Source organism: Notechis scutatus, chromosome Z, assembly GCF_049901735.1.
Source record: "Notechis scutatus isolate UNSWTSFEM ecotype Mainland chromosome Z, rNotScu1.2, whole genome shotgun sequence".
Lineage (NCBI taxonomy): Eukaryota > Metazoa > Chordata > Lepidosauria > Squamata > Elapidae > Notechis > Notechis scutatus.
The window spans coordinates 31224420-31239216 of record NC_142025.1 but is presented as its reverse complement, the minus strand read 5'-3'; positions in this window follow the sequence as shown (position 1 = coordinate 31239216).

Genomic DNA, 14797 nt, shown 5'->3' with positions numbered 1-14797 from the left:
CTCTGCAGTAAGGTGGGCAGCCAATAAATTCAATATATTTAATGACTTGCCCTGTCAGCGTTGATGGAGTGGTTTTGGATGTTCTTTGGTTGGACTATTTACTGTTGACTTATTGGCAGTTCCTTGATTGGAGTATTATTTGATTGTCAAGCTGATGTTAATTTTGGAGTATGTATTATCATGTGACTGAATTTAATCTCTGTATTCTCCTTAGAGCTGCTCGGATCGTCCAGAGAGTGGGTGGAACTTCAGTCTCTGCTGTTGTAGGCTGAGCTTAATTTCTGAGGAACGCTCCTTCCATCACGTGGCTTGCCATCACGTTCCCCAGTTTATGCTCAGCCCTCGTGCAGAGTAGGCAGTTTTTGGATTGTGCTCTTGGCCGTTTCAGGAAAGCCCTAATTGCCTCGTATTTCTTCTCTCAAGGTTATATTTGATTAATTTATTGTTTTCCTCGCTTAGCCCTGCGCAGCTGGTCCTATTTAATTTCTAGAATCCCCTGGGAGGCTCTCCCGGCCCCAGGGGGAGTCAGGGGGAAGGCTAGCAAACCTTACAAGCTACCCCCCTTCCCATTGCCTTACTGCCGGTTTTTGTTCGATTACTTTAAAACGCTCCGTTTTGCTCCATTTCCCCCCCCCTCCGAACTCCATTTTTTCTGCCGTTTTAACTTCTTTGGGTTCCTTTCTGTTTGTCCTTCCCCTGGGGACCTTGGATTGCCCCTGGGGAGTCCTCTGGTCGCTGCAGAAGGGCCCCTGTAAGTCCACGTAGTAGCGGCCGCCATTTTAGCACCGCCTCGTGGCCGGGCGCCATTTTGTTTTCGCCTTATCTCTCTGATCACTGCAGCGGGCCGAATTAAAGCAGCAGGACCGGCAGGCCTGCTCAGAAGTGAATTTATTTGTTAATTGTGAATCGTTCTGTTGGAGGCTTGGTTTTTTTAGTTGTTGGCTTTCCCCGCAGCCAGCCGTAGCGGCCGCGGTTTCTTACTCACCACTTCCGCCCGGTTCCGCCTGGGAAGGCAGTCTGGTACAGGCCTGGCTTCGCCCATAAGGCATCTGTCGTGCCTTGATCAACCTGATCAGTCCTTCTAAAAAAAAAAAAAAAAAAAGGAAAGGAGACCTTCAACAAGATCTGTAGAAAATTAAGAGACGGAGAAAGGCGGCCTAATTGCATAGTTTACAAAAAAATAAAAATATAAATAAATAAATAAATAAATAAATAAATAAAATAAAAATACAAAGAAACAAGAACAAATAAGACAAACAGATTAATCATAAATGGTTAATAAATGGGGGGGGGCAAAAGAATTTCCCAGGGCTCCCGGCCTTCGTTGTAGGTCGACCCCTAGGCGCGCCAACCGCCTCATATCTGATCCTTTATCTTCCTCAATTATCAAAAATGGCAGAAGGCAATCCCTCAAGAGGCCCTTCCTTAAAGGCCAAATCAAAAACCCACCACCTGCGCAGCCAGGCTAAGGAGGCCTCCAAAGCCTCCCAAAGGGACGCCCTAAGACGACACAAGGCATTAGAAAAAGAAATAGACAGGCAGGATCAGTGCCTCCAGCACCAGCCACTCCTCTGCTCTTCCCCCACCTCCTGCAGCTTTTTCCTCCCTATCCAGGCACAGCTCGCCCTCTCAAGGACACCAGGCCCCTGGAACACCAGCCAGGCGAACTCCAGAGGCTACCTTCATGCCCACGGCCGCCGGCCTGCGCCAGGAGGAACCTCTCATTCAGGCGGTTCCGGAGCAGCTCAGAGCCTGGATGGAGATGGCTATCCGCCAGGGAATTGCGGAAGGAATGCAGCAGATGGCTAGACCGGTGTTTCCTCCACAGGCCACCGAATCCGTAAGATCATTCCCACTCATTCCGCAACCGTCTCATGATCAGGGACCTCTCCAGGGGGAGGTCTCCCCCTCAGTCAGGGAGGACGAGGAGGAGGTGGAAGGGGACCTAGATTTGTGCAGGGAGGAGGAGGAGGAACAATTTGACCTGGGGTCCTTACAATACAACGAACCCCTTCCGGACTCAGAACCATCAGAGGCGGAGATGTCCGAGGACGAAGGGCTCACCCCCGACCAACCCGCTTTTGTAGGGCTCTTCAAGCCCCAGCTATTCAAATCCCTCCTCTACAAAGCCAGGAACATCTCGGGTCTAACTACTCAGAGCCCCTCTGATCCCACTCCTTTGGTTCCGGAAGGACCAGAGGACTCCATGTTTAAACAGCCGGTGGTGGAGGCCGAGGTCATCCCAACCCCCCCCCCATCTTCCTGGACCTGGTGTCAAAGCAACTGGCCTCCTCAGCTGCCCCCCCCCGGCTCCTTCGGCCCATGATAAAAGGTTCTTCAACCTTGACCCAGAGCTCTCCAACCTGCTGAGCACCCCGGAGGTTGATGAGCCCATCGTGGGCCTTTAGAGGCTCTGAGGCCGGAGGAGAAGCGGTCGGAGCTGGCCTTACGGCGAGCTCACCAGTCGGACGCATGGGCGATCAGAGCGGCCACGGCCTCTTCCTTCTTCATCAGGTCGTCAATTCGCTGGCTTTGCCAGCTTAAGCAACATGTCCCGACCTCCAATATCTGCGCCCATCAGGACATTGCCAAGATTACAGCCGCGGCCGAGTTCTCAGCAGATGCCACCTTTCACTCGGTAAAATTCTCCTCCCGCGCCATTTCCTCCCACGTCTTGGCCCGCCGCCTGCTCTGGCTCAGGCACTGGCAGGCAGATCTCAAGAACAAGGTGAAACTAGCCTCTGCCCCCCTCGTGGGAAATAAACTGTTCGGACCATCCCTGGATCCTCTCCTAGTCGAAGGAAGGAACAAAAAGAAATCCCTCCCTTCCCTCACCCGTAAGTCAGAACTCAGATCCCTGCAGCCCTTTCAGAGGGCCCCCTTTCGTCCCTATCCCCAACCCCCTTCCCTCCCAGGTACCAAAGGCCCCCCCTTTGGTTCGGGACAGCCCCAGGACAGGTCCGACCCCTTTGATAGGCACAGGAGAGGCGGTAACTTCAAGAAGCCCTTTCGTGGCTCTGGCAACAGGCCCTTCCGGCGCTCCAGATAAGCCACCTGACTTAATTCCCATAGGCGGGTGACTTAAAAACTTCGCCAACCAGTGGGACTCCTCCACTTCGGACGCCTGGGTCAGGGACACCATCAGGTTTGGCCTTGCCCTCGAGTTCCTCTCTACCCCCCCCCCCTGATTTCTACATGACATGTCCCCTCTCCAAGAACCACACCAAACGCAACCTCATGGATTCAGCAATTCAGCACCTACTTGACATACAGGCCATCCAGCCCGTTCCTCCGTCCCAAAGGGGACAGGGATTCTACTCCCACTTATTTGTGGTGCCCAAACACTCGGGGGGATGGAGGGCAATTTTGGACTTAAAGCGGCTAAATCGCCATCTTGTATACCGCAAATTCAAAATGAACACGCTGCAATCCATCCTCCTGGGTGTTAGACAGGGAGACTGGTTGTCATCCATTGACCTCTCTGAGGCATATTTACACATCCCAATTCGACCCTCCCACTCCAAATTTCTGCGCTATAGCTACAATAACCTCCACTTCCAATACGTGGCCCTCCCATTCGGGTTGGCCTCTGCCCCAGAACCTTCACCAAGGTCCTGGCCGCCCTGGCTGCCCACCTCAGAACCATCCCGGTGCGACTCCACTGTTACCTGGATGATATCCTCATCCTATCCTCTTCCAGGGAACAAGCCATCAGGGATACCCAAATTACCCTCACCGCTCTCCAGGAACACGGGTTCCTCATCAATTGGAAGAAAAGCCAATTGGCCCCTTCCACCAGGATATCTCACCTGGGGACTATAATAGACACGGTCAAAGGGAGGGTATTCATCTCTCCGGAGAGAATACTCAGCATTCAAAAATCAGTTAAACTCATCAGACGACTTAAGAGGGTCCCCCTCCTTGAACTAACCAAGTTGCTAGGAAAAATGATATCTTGTATTTCCGCTATTCCCTGGGCCCGTTTCCACTCCAGATCCCTCCAGTGGTTTCTGCTCCCATACCAAAGAACCGGATCGAGCAACTCAAGGCGCAAGGTCAAGGTCTCACCAAGGGTTCTCACTTCCCTCCTTTGGTGGAGCAAGGCGTCGATCAACAAGGGCTGCCTCCTCAAGGAGCCCCCAAGACTCACCGTCACCACAGACGCCAGTCTGTCCGGATGGGGCGCCCACCTACAGTCCCTCACAGCGCAGGGAAGATGGTCAGCAACAGAAAGGATGTGCAACATAAACTGGTTAGAGCTTCGCGCCATCCACCTGGCCCTCCGCAGTTTCCTCCCTCAGGTACAGGGCTGCCACATTCTCATTCTCACCGACAACATAACAGCTAAAGCTCATGTCAACAAGCAGGGGGGCACTCAGTCATCACGCCTAATGAGGGAGACCGAGCGCCTCTGTCGGTGGGCAGAGTCTCACCTCCTTTCACTCAGGGCAGACCACATTTCGGGTATCGACAACACCCGAGCAGACTGATTGAGCAGGGCCATCATAGACCAGGCGGAGTGGCGCCTCCACCCAGCCCTGTTCAGGGAGGCGACAGCAATATTCAGCCTGCCAGCAGTAGACCTGTTTGCCTCCCCCCTCAATACCCAACTCCCAAGGTTCGTTTCGAGATTCCCGTCCCTAGGGGCGGAGAACCACAACGCCCTTCGATGCCCGTGGCCCTCGGGCCTCCTTTACGCCTTCCCTCCTCTGGCGCTGGTGCCCAGAGTCCTTCAAAAGGTATTCCACGAAAGAGCGGAATTGCTTCTCGTAGCTCCCTATTGGCCCCGCCGCTCTTGGTTCGCGGACCTTCGCAGCCTATCTGTAGTCCCTCCCTGAAGGATCCCAGCAGACAGGATCTCCCTGTCTCAAGGCCCCCTTCTTCACCCAGACCCCCAATGGCTCCAACTAGCTGTCTGGAGGTTGAGCGGGAACGTCTGAAGAGGGAAAATTTCTCCTCCGAAGTCATTGCTACCATTTTAGCAGCCAGGCGTCCCTCCATCAGAAGGATTTACGACGCCACTTGGGCCATTTTCCGCAAAAGGTGTGACAATCTCTCCATTGACCCAACTGACCCATCTATTGCCCAAATTCTCGATTTTCTCCAAGAGGGTCTCAGCAAGGGACTGTCCCCCAACACACTAAGGCGTCAGGTGGCAGCCTTATCCACTGTCATTTCCTGCAAGGGTGTCAGTTCCCTCTCCCACCATCCCCGCATCCGAGCCTTTCTGAAAGGGGCCACAAACTTATGGCCACCGTCCCTTCACCGGTATCCGACCTGGGATCTCAACAGGGTCCTGACTTCTCTCACTAAGCCACCCTTCGAACCCCTAAGAGAGGTCTCTCTCCAGTTCCTATCCTACAAAGTAGTGTTCCTGGTCGCAATTACATCAGCCCGTAGGATCTCAGAGATCGCTGCTTTGTCGGTTAGGAAAGACCTGTGCATCTTCCATCCCGACCGGGTGGTCCTCCGACTTGACCCTTCCTTTCTACCCAAGATTAACTCGGTTTTCCACAGGACTCAAGAACTTATCCTTCCCAATTTTTGTCCCAAGCCAACTCATGAAAAGGAGAGACTATGGCACACTTTAGACGTCAGACGTGCCTTGCGGATCTATATTAAGCGTACTCAGACCTTCCGTAAATCCGAGGCCCTGTTTATATCCTTTCAACCAAAGTCATAAGGGCTCAAGGTACCCTCAACCACCATAGGCCGTTGGATAAGGGCGGCCATTTCCAAGACATACCAGGCACAGGCCCTTCAAATGCCTAGGGGTATCACGGCTCACTCCACCAGGAGTGCAGCAACTTCAGCTGCCTGGGCTACCCAGGCCCCAATACTCGACATTTGCCGGGCAGCAACGTGGGCCTCCCCGTCGCCCTTCATTCGGCATTACAAAATCGATAGGTATACCGCAGCGGAGGCTTCTTTTGGTAGAAGGGTCCTTCAGAGGGTACTCAGGGAACCCGAGGAGTCTACAGACCAGACGGTGCCCTTCCCGTAGGACAGGTCCCAGCTTTGGTATGTCCCACTCTCTGGACGATCTGAGCAGCTCTAAGGAGAATGGGCGTTGGTTCTTACCTGACACGCCATTTCTCTTCGAGCTGTGAGGATCGTCCAGCCCCTCCCTTTTTCTTTCACCATCTGGTGGGGTCTTGTTTCAGCCAATGCACTTTAAGTTTAGTAAGAGGAGAGCACGAATGCCTGTTTTCCTCTCGTCTTCGCATAAACTGGGGAACGCGATGGCAAGCCACGTGATGGAAGGTGGAGCGTTCCTCAGAAATTAAGCTCAGCCTACAACAGCAGAGACTGAAGCTCCACCCACTCTCTGGACGATCCTCACAGCTCGAAGAGAAATGGCGTGTCAGGTAAGAACCAACGCCCAATCTCAGCCAGTCTTTAATTAACAAAACTAATTGTAATTGGAAACTCTGTCATTAAATGACAACGTTATAAACTGAAACAGCACAGGACAATATTGTGTAGTCTGATAGTTCCAGTTGCCTTCATTGCCTTCAACGACATAGTGGGAACAGGAAAGTTCATAAATTGCAGTCATGTGACTAAGGCCATAAGTACAAGGACTGGTTGTTCAGCGTTGTTGTAAAGTTTGAATGGTATCTTAACAAGAGGTTGTTAAATGATGACTACCTGTATTAACAGAATAAAACTTCCATACTAGTAGCCAGTGCTGCCCATGAAGCACCGGAGTCAAATCGACCTGCCATTCTCATCACTGCCTGCACTTGCATTCTGAATAGTCAAACCTTTTAAATGATCTTTGAAGACAGCATCATTGAAGTGTTGGTAAAGTCATTCACCAGTTTAATAACCATGGGATTGCAATTCAATTTCTCTTGCAAAGCATGTCATCATCTACATGTAATACCTCTATACAATTATTTATTGGAAGACTCCCACCAGCAAGAATTTTTCAGTGATTAATAGTAATATATTGACCAAACCATCTATACTAGTTGCTCTCCCACTGCCTGTTGCTAGTAATTTGAGCACCTGAAGCAAAGATCACCTTATTAGCACTTCCTAGTTCAATGTCTTGGGTGAAACTGAGAAACTGAATTAACAACAAAATTAGAATTAAAGCATCAAGAACTCCAATATATTTATTTTGCAGTTTACCAATAAAGTTATCTTAAACAACACTCATATACAGAATTCATGTCTCTTGTGACTTGGCAAAGGACATTCTATCTCTGATATTTAGGACTGGATAAATGTCACAAATAAAATCTTTGCACTACTCAGGTTGCAATTTTGGCATAATATCTTTGCAATTTTGACACAGTTTTTTTCTCTGTGGTATGATTATTGATGCAGACATCACACGCACTTGAGATTTCATTTTTTTAGACATTTTTGAAAAAACAAATAGCTAGAAGCATGTAAATTGCTGAAAACTAGAACATTTTGGAGCTCCAGATGCAAGAAGTAAATGATTATGTTCTTCTCTCTTCATTGTATATGAATTCTTCAATACTGCTTTCTTAATAGGTTTTTATGCATGTGCTTTTATATATTTAAGGTATAATTTTTTCATATAGTTTTGTCTCTCCCCAAAGCTTTCGTTTTATTATAAGGATAAAATAGTTTCCTTCCATTCAGAGAACTACCTTCTGTACCTATGATGCAATTTATTAATTACAAGAAAAAAGTATAATAAAATGAGAAGTGTATTTATAGATTTGTAACAGAAGTTGCATATGCTGATACAGATAGACAGACAATATTCATAAATATTATAACTTAAATAGAAATATATTTCTGCTTAATAGAAAGATGGAATCAATGGCTGTTTGCTCAGTTAATTGTTCAGGTGATAACTGATAGTAGAAAACTTCAATTGTTCTGCTTTCAGAACGTGTTGCATATTTTTAACTCAGATTAGGACTGGTATCTTTTTAAATAGAGGATTTGGGGGGAAATTTATTTTATATTGCAAAGTAATTGCTATCCTAATTCCTGTTTGTATATTATATTTAACCTAATTAGAGTGCATCATAAATCTTATATCTATAAATCTATAGGCAATGTATTAAAATTTTGTTTAATCCTAATTTAAATTAATTTAGGTAACTAAATTGTGCTGCATGCCAGTAGCACAGAAACATTTTTCTAATTATATATTAGGAAAAAGAATCTGATCTATTCTATAATACAATACATTCTTTGCTCAATTCCCATACCTGGTAATCAGTGCCATTATCTGTTTATCAAGGTCATGATTTATATTTCAAAACTGATAATATTTACTGAAGGAATTGACAACAATTCTCAAAATATTAATAACAAAATGCATAAAATTCACTAACTGGTATTAATAGAAAATTTTGGGGACTATATTCCTCATGAGAAATCTAATTTTGCATTTAATGCAGAAAAAAAAAATACATCTTCTATTTTTAAGTATGTTTGTCCTCTTTATTTTTTAATTTGTGCAGAATATTTTCCTTTCAATATTGATGTTTTGGGGTATGTGGAAAAGCTTTTTAAAATCAATGGATACTTCCTGGAATTATATTGATTTAAGGTAGCAGAAAGATCCAGGACTTTGACATTTTTAGTTCTAGAATGGCATTACCCAAGATGGATCCAGTCCACAACTGGTGGATTCTCCTGGACTCATAACTCCCGCTCAACTCTCCTAGTTGTGACTACGAAAACCTTTATATAACTTCAGGTTGTGTGCCAGTTGCAGCCTGTCTAGGACCAGGAATACCTGCCTTCAGTCATTCAAGCTCTAGTCATCTTATGTTTCGACTATTGCAATTCAATGCCAGAACAACTAGACACAAGAACAGTTTTTCCCCAAAAGCCATCGATCTGCTAAACAAATAATTCCCTCAACACTGTTCAACTATTTACAAGGTGTGCACTACTATTACTGTTAATCTTCTCATCACTCCTTATCACCCATCCCCTCCCACTTGTAATTGTAGGACTGTAACTTTGTAGCTTGTATCCTTATGATTTATATTGACTGTTTCCTAGTATGATTTGATTGTTGATTGTACCCTATGACTATCATTAAGTGTTGTACGTTATGATTCTTGATTCTTAACGAATGTATCTTTTCTTTTATGTATACTGAGAGTATTTACACCAAGACAAATTCCTTGTGTGTCCAATCACACTTGGCCAATAAAGTATTCTATTCTGTTCTGTTCTATTCAATACAATGGGCTATCCTTGAAGAGCATTTGGAAGCTATAACTGATGCAGAGTGTGGCAGTATGGACTGTTTTGAGGTCCCCAAGAGTGGCTCATGTAACACCACTGTTCTATGACCTGCACTGGCTGCTGGTTTACTTCCAGGTGTTATTCAAGGTGTTGGTAATTGTTCCGGACTAGCAGGCTTGAAATCCTGCATTCGGATTGGTCCGCTAACAGCGGGTCATGATTGGTCGCTCCAGACTGATCCGATTGGCTAGTTAACGGGCTGCCGCGATTGGGCAAACCAAGCGCTGCAAGCTCAAATCGATGTCATTGGACACTTAGCCACAGCCAGCTCTATAAAAGGGGCTGTTGCGGCTAGGATATTTCGCTCAGATCGGAAGTCACTAATAAAAAGCTGTTGTTGCTATCTGAGTCTCGTCTCCGTTCTTGGACCCATCCTTCCAGACTTAACACTGGCGACGAGGATGGGATGCGGAGACAGCAGAGCTGATTGAGCACTCGCAGAAGATTGACAGAGCACGTGGCTGACAGCGCGCAGACGTCGGCAGAATGGCCAGCAGCACTATACCACCTGCCCCGTTCGATCCAGCCAGCGAGGACTGGGACTCATATATGGACAGGTTTCAAATGTTCCTAGAGTCCAACAATCTGAAGGATGCCACTCCCAGCAAAAAACGAGCAGTTTTCCTGACGCATTGCGGACCCGCTGTCTTTAAGATGGCCAAAGCACTTGCAAAACCGGCTGAAGTCAAATCAATGGACTGGGATACCCTTGCTCCCATCCTTCTCAACCATTATGCCCCAGCAGTACCGACTCTCATCCGCAGACATGAATTTTACCAAAGGGATAAACGCGAAGGTGAGAGCATCGGGGATTTTGTGGCTGACCTAAGGAACTTAGGTGGATTGTGTGGCTTCGCTAATCTAGAAGAAGCCATGCGGGATCGAGTTGTCCTTGGCCTAAGAGATCCAACAGTCCAAAGCAAGATCATGGCCAAGGGAGACATCTCCCTCACGGATTCCATAGCCGACGCCACTGCAGCTGAAGCCACCCGTAAATCAGCAGCACGAATGCGCCGGGCAAATGGGGCCAGCCGTCAACCCACCAACGATACAGCAACGCCATCAGAGAAATACACGTCAGCCACCCATCATGAAGACATCGAATCCTCATCAGATAGTGAAGAGGAAGAAGTCCACAGACTCCGGTCAGAACGCGAGCAACAAGACCAGCGGGGTTGTAAATCGAACTTCCAATGCTCCGGGTGCGGTGGGAACCACCCACGATCCGAATGCAGATTCCTAGACGCCATCTGTCGTTTTTGTGAAAAACCAGGGCATATTGCTAGAGTATGCCGGAACAAAAGAGGTTCCAGCCCCAGACGGAAAGAAAACAGTCCCAGAAAAACCGATGGCACCCCCACCACAAATCGGGACCACCCAAACAACCAGTGGAACCAGTACAACAGGCCCCGGAAGTTTACTGGTGCACCCAGACGGGAAGAAGCACATCAGACTATCACCATCGGCCACTCTTCATCCTTGGACACCAAAAAAATCCGTGTAGAGGTCACCATCGAAAATCAACTGTGCATCATGGAAGTGGACTCCGGGTCTTCCCTATCCATGGTCTCCTGGAAAACCCTAAAGCAGCTGGTTCCCAACATCCGCCGCCGAGACCTCAGCACCCAGAGACTCATATTAAAGGACTACCAGGGCAACCAGATTCCGGTCGCTGGCACCAGTCATTTCCAGGTCTCCTTCAAGGACCACACCGCAATACTGCCACTCACCATCGTTGATAGAGACCGACCCAGCCTACTGGGTCTACAGTGGTTCGCGCCATTAGGAATCGGAATGGCGGGCATCAACCATACTGAAGACGAAGACTGGGAAGCGGCCCTCGTCCAGGACTTCCAAGAAGTCTTCAGTGAAAATCTAGGCAAGTACAAGGGGTCCCCTATCTCCTTTAATCTCCGCCCTGACATCACCGGCTCACCCGGCGGCGAATGGTAGAGCTGAACGAATGGTTCAGTTCACAAAAAAAACTACAAAAAATGGAACAAGGCAACATCTACGATAAAATCACCAGGACGCTCCTTCTCCAGCACATCACACCAAACAGTACGACCAACAAAAGCCCATCTGAACTTCTGATGGCCAGAAAACTCAGATCGCCCCTAGACCGCCTACACCCTGCGTACACCCCGGAAAAACCCCTTGGCTCCAGCAGTAAACAGCGCGCCTTTAAGGTAGGAGACCCTGTATTTGCAAAAAACTTTTCAGGAGACCCATTGTGGATCCCTGCCAAAATAACTCAGGTTACAGGCCCCCGCTCCTACCGCCTAGAAACCACAGATGGGAGAGTGTGGAAATGCCACATCGACCAGCTACGATCCAGGCTAGCCACATCTCCCATCAGTGACCCCAACCACGAAACCAGAGGGGGGGGGAAACCGCGGGTTCTGCAATAGAACCAACATCTGGCCTAGAAGAACAAACCCCACGATCACCACATCAAAGCCTACAATACTCACCAGCTGAAGTAGAGCCTTGGCAATCGGGCGTTTCACCTAGAAGCAACAGCCGAGCAGGTTCAGCGAGCCCTGGGAGCCCAAGCGATAGCAACGAAGGAGGCGACTCAATCACCCCGAGGTCACCATAAGGGAATCACAGCTATGGAACCGGCTCACCGTTCCAGGCAATCCCAGCGAGCAGCCCGTCGGAACCCGAGACCGGACACAGACATTTTGAACTGCGCAAGTCAGGTAGACAGGTGCGAAGACCCACCTACCTGCGAGACTACATAACCCCACCCCTTAGACGGAACCAAGAGGGGGGGTGTTCCGGACTAGCAGGCTTGAAAGCCTGCATTCGGATTGGTCCGCTAACAGCGGGTCGTGATTGGTCGCTCCAGACTGATCCGATTGGCTAGTTAACGGGCTGCCGCGATTGGGCAAACCACGCGCGGCAAGCTCAAATTGATGTCATTGGACGCTTAGTCACAGCCAGCTCTATAAAAGGGGCTGTTGCGTCTAGGATATTTCGCTCAGATCGGAAGTCACTAATAAAGAGCTGTTGTTGCTATCTGAGTCTCGTCTCTGTTCTTGGACCCATCCTTCCAGACTTAACAGTAATCATCTTTAAAGCCTTCTTGGCATGGGTCCAGGTTACTTGAAGGACCTGATGGGATTGGGCTGTCCCATCTGTGCTGGTAGAGAAGGTATGCTGCTAGTCCCATCAGCCAGTGTAATCTGGTTGGCAGTGTCCAGGAGAAGAGCATTCTCTGCCATCATTCCTGCCCTTGATAACATCCTATCCTCCAAAGTGAGGTTGACTTCAATCTTCCTGATCTTCCACAAGAGCTAAAAGACCTGGCTCTGCCAGTTGACTTGGGGCTACAATGGGAAGAGGGGCCCACATTGGGAGTGGTTGATAGATTAATAACTGATGCTACCTCCTCCCTGCTCATCCTACTGCTTCCACCCCCATCTTTTAGCTAGGGTTGAGTATTCATATTTTTATAGTATTTCATTTTATAGCATATAACTTTTGTATAGTTTTATCCTTTTAACATTGTAAGCTTAAGTTAAGATAAGATGAACAACCAATAAATAAACAAATAATAAATTTACCAAATTAACTTTATCTCAGGATACAAATTGGCTATTTCATGGACTTCAAAATTATACAGGTAGATCTCGATTAGCAACCATTTTAAATTATAGTGACACTGAAAAGTAACAGTCCTTGCATTTACGGCCATCACTGTATTCCTTATTGTCATGTGATAAACATTCAAGCACTAGTAGGCTAGACTGAAAAATAATAAATGTCAACCAGAAATTAATTTATTATTTATTAAAAAAATGAAACAATTTATTTCTGTGGAAAAAGAGAGACAGAGCAACCTAACTCTTCCAATCATCAATCCATGTAGCAGAAGCATAGCCATGGGCATCTCCCTTTTTTTCCCCTTTCCTTTTCAGAAAACATTATTGTAAGACGAAACTATGTCAAATATGACCTTTCAGTTCTCTTTGCCATCATTCCAAATAATCAAAGGTTATTTATCATGTTAAAAAAAGCTAGCAGCTTTTCCACCTATACCTACATTTCATAAATAACTGTTCTTAAGGTCAGCAGTCAACATATTTTGAAATAAAAAGTTTAAATTTGATTTCAGATCTGCAGAATGATCTCCATATAATAAAAAAGTTTCATAAACATTCGAAACAGGAATGTAGGAAGATCTTATGCAAATATCTATAAAGTATTCACATTTTATAACCCACAGTTATAAAATATAAATATTATAAATCAGAATATGCTGTAGTATATGGTGTACACCCACAAAAACTATCTACTCATACAGCTTGCCCAGTCTTGTCTCTATCCATTTCCAATATAATCTCAGGTCATCAGTTGATTGATGCATTACCTAGACCTCTCTGTACCCCGTGGTATACAGAGCAACTGAGAGGGATGAAATGTATGAGGAGACGTCTAAAGCACCGCTTAGACATCTCCTCATATAGAGCATGAACTCAGTCTAACATGGGTAAGAGTTGCTATTAAGGTCTACCTCGTGGCAATTCATGTGGTGAAGTATAAATACTTCTCCACACTAATTGCATCTGCAGATAATCACTCAGAGACCCTCTTTAAAGTGAGCCTCCTCCTCCTGGGAAAGGAAGAGATTGAGGTCCTCCTGAAGGGGCACGCTGAGGAATTTGCTGATTTTCTGGAAGACAAAATTGCTCAACTTCATTCCTAGTTAGATGCCACCATGGTTGCTGGTCCGGTGGAAGCCTCTGAGGCAGGTTCTTGCCCTGTTATCTGGGAACAATTTGACCCTGTTTTTCCCAAGGAAGTGGACAGGATCCTAGAGAGTATGCACGCAAGCACCTGTGTTTTAGACCCATGTCCTTCCTGGCTTGTGAAAGCTTCCTAGGAGGTGACAGGTGGGTGGACTTGGTGGTGATTAATGCTTCCCTACAGGACGGAGTAATACCCCAGCATTTAAGGAGGCTGTGATCCATCCTCTTCTTAAGAAGCCACTGCTTGACTCCACCTGTTGGATAATTTCCGACCTGTCTCCAATCTTCCCTTCTTGGAGAAGGTGGTCATGCGGAAGCACCAGAGGTTTCTGGATGAAACAAATTATCTCGACCCCTATCGGTCAGGATTCAGGACTGGATTTGGGACAGAAACAGTATTGGTCACACTTTTGGATGATCTCTGGTGGGAGTGGGATGGGGATATTGCCTCTATCCTTGCTCTAATTGACCTCTCAGCGGCTTTCAATATCATTGACCATAGTATTCTCCTGGAACGGCCTTGGGGGATGGGAGTGGAGACCTTGTGCTGTCCTGGTTCACTTCCTTGCTCTGTGGCCACTCTCAGTCAGTGTTGATAGGAAGGGAGAGATCCATTGCTTTACGGGGTTCCGCAGGGCTCGGTACTCTCTCCACTCCTGTTCAACATTTATATGAAGCCTCTGAATGAGATCATCCATCACCATGGACTGAGGTATCACTAATATGCTGATGATACTCAGCTCATGGTGAGTTAAGTGATACCGTGTCCTCCATCTCGCAGT